The sequence below is a fragment of the Otolemur garnettii genome, unplaced genomic scaffold (genome assembly GCF_000181295.1).
Source record: "Otolemur garnettii isolate 467f Iridium unplaced genomic scaffold, OtoGar3 scaffold00016, whole genome shotgun sequence".
In the NCBI taxonomy this organism is placed as follows: Eukaryota; Metazoa; Chordata; class Mammalia; order Primates; family Galagidae; genus Otolemur; species Otolemur garnettii.
Window position 1 is genome coordinate 24307807 of NW_003852411.1, and position 3037 is coordinate 24310843.

Below are 3037 nucleotides of genomic sequence, written 5' to 3' on the forward strand. Positions count from 1 at the left end.
TGCCTGGGGGCACAGGGAATTCTCAACTATTAAGGAAGAGGTCAGACGGGTTACATTTCATAACCCTTTCAGTCCCTTTCAACCTAGAGATTCTAAACTGCAAACAACCACAAAATAGCCCTGGCTTTAAAAGAAAAAAAAATTACCCAAAGTCAAGTTTCTTCCCATTCTAGGGGAACTCTCCTTGAGAAAAATGAGTAGAAAGCTTTCAATTTTGAAATCATAAGGTCAGCAGCCAAAAGCATGTGCTTTAAAATAAACACCCTCACCCAAATCCAGGAGCCCAACAACCTGCATGCTTTAGTGCATAACCCTGGGTTCTGTGGAGTTCAGGGGCACCGACTTCCACAGAAGGGACAGGCCCAGCCGGGAGGGCTGTGCATGGTGCACCAAAGAGCGGAGTTACAAAATGAAACAACACCCAAGGACTAGATCCATCTGCCCTCGGACAGATCTGCCGTCAGAAGTGAGGAGATAGTTCTCACTGAACCTGGTAGAGAAGACCACTCATGTGGCCTCAAGCTTATTTGTAAACCTCTAAGCTTACGTTTCTTCATCTCTAAAATGGCACTGATACCAACACCTATACCTTTCAGTATAGGTGTAAATTGAGACAGTATACCTATACTACAAGGTATACCTATAAGTAGCATAGGCAGTGTCTGACAGATAGTTAACACTCAACGAATATTATTACAAACATCTCATTACACAAAAGCACTTTATAATACACTTGATGAGGTAACTCATCAAATGAATCAAATAGTTAAAACTCCATGCTGTTTGCCTTTAGTGTATAAACAATATTCTCTAATGCCTGTCATGGGCAATATTAATGGGTCACACTGTTACTACTAATCATACAGAAACACCATGCGTATCTCAGAAACATGCAAATTAAGTGCCAACCCCAAAAAGGGCACAAAAAAGAAGTTTAAAAGCAAAACTATTCTCTACTACTAAGAACAGAATGAAAATAAACTATTCCCTGGTCATAGGCACTTCCAAAAGTAGGATAGACCTCCCAAAATTAAATCATGTAACTTCCTAGATAATGCTATATTGCAATTCCTAAAGAATCATTAGGAGTGTTAAGGTATGTTCAAGGGGGAAGGAATTTACAACCTGTGATGTATTGTAAAAACTTTATGGCAACTACACCCTTTGCAATGTCATGCTGCAGATCTTTCCATCAAGATAAGGAATCCATTTCTTCACCTCCTGAATCTGGGCTAGACTCGTAAATTGCTTTAACCAAAAGAATAAGGAAGAAGTGATGTGCAACTTCCACAGCTTGATCTCAAGACACTTGCAGCTTCCATTCTCTTACTGAGCTTGGGACCTATACAGCCACTACTGCCACATAAGGAAGTCCAAGCTAGCCTGCTGGTTGATGAGAGACACCCGGCCCACTTGCTGTCTGTCTGCCTGGCCAACAGCCTGCCAATTGTTGGGCCATTACAGACCATCCAGTTTCCAGCAACCCTCCAGCCAATCACAGATGCACTGATCCAAACCAGATCTACCCAACCAATCCACAGAATGGGGAGCCAAATAAATGTTGGCTATTTTAAGCCACTACATTTTGGGGTGGTTTGTTACACAGCAATAGATAACAGACAGATTACATGAGTGGAAAATAAAGACAGCAGAGACAGCAAAGAAGGTAAAACACAGAATTGCTTCTGAATCAGTCAGCAGTGTTAAAATATCAGTAAGATCTTTCATGTAAGATAGTATTGTCTTTCATGGCCAGAGACTACAAGTTGTCTGCTGAAAGTAGCTGAGAATTCCTTGAAGAAACCCTGGATGTGGTTTTCCTCAAATCACTTACCACTGTTTGATGTCATCCCCACTCCTCTCCCCCTTAGAATGAAGTATGGTCTTAAGTGAGTGGCTTAGTTACTTAACTGCCTAGGTCTTGGCAGATTGTAGGTGCTAGACAAAGGGATGGATGAAATAATGGGTCCAGAGGAATTATGGATGTAGGTGGAAAGCAGGGATCTGCTGATGGAGCCAGCTCAGTCTAGAATAGCTCTCTGATTCAGAGCGCTATTTACAAGCTATTTAGATGTCTGGGTCTCTGTGCAATGTGTCTGGGCACGTTGATTTAGATGGTCAACAAGAATGCTCAGGAATTCAGAAGAAGCCACTGAACCAAGATCTCCTTGGAAGTGAATCCACCTTTGCAAAGACATTCACTTTGGGGTACGCAAGAAAAAAGAAGAAAAACAATAACAACAAAATCTACATTAACCTAGTTATTTTCGCCGTACTTTGGGCACTCACTCTCCCCAAACGCCATCTGTTTGATTTTGCTTTCTTGGTTCTATTTATTTATTTATTTAGCCACTGCACAAAGAATTACAACAAGGAAGTGAAAAATAAGCATGGATATATCTTTTCCCTAGCCTTAAACTACTGAAAATGTTTCAAGAAAAAAACTGCTTGATATAGGTCTACTTTTTTTTTTTTTTAGTTAAAATTAGACGTAAAATTAACTCTGAATTTATTCCAGTACAAAAACATACTGATGAAGATAGAAAGAAGGTCCAAGAGAAAGGCTCTAGAAGAAGAAAGAAAGAACCCTGATTCTACATACATATTAGCTTCTCAGAAGTCACTGAGTTATGCCCTGGATTGTCCTTCCCACAGCCTCCGCAGCCCTTTGACAGTTGATCCTGGTCCTGCAGACCTTAGAGGAATCACTCACAACACTAAGCCTGGTATCACTAAGCCAGAACATCTGCTTTTACCATACGCTCACAGACCGTTGACAAAACACCTTGTTCAGTATCTACTTCACTCTTTTTTTTTTTTTCAGACAAAGTCTCATTCAATCAGTCCTCCTGCCTCATCTTCCTGAGTAGCTAGGACAACAGGTGCTCACCACAATGCCCGGCTAGTTTTTAGAGATGGGGGTCTTGCTCTTACTTGGGCTAATCTTGAACTCCTGAGCTCAAGCAATCCACCTGCCTTGGCCTCCCAGAGTGCTAGGATTACAGGTGTGAGCCACTGTGCCCGGCCTTCACTCATT

General features: G+C 41.5%; 1 protein-coding gene across 2 annotated transcripts in view; it reads right to left on the reverse strand.

The window, feature by feature from the left end:
• Positions 1-3037, reverse strand: part of MPZL1 (myelin protein zero like 1) — a 73613-nt gene that overhangs the window by 1163 nt on the left and 69413 nt on the right. The window lies entirely within an intron of this gene.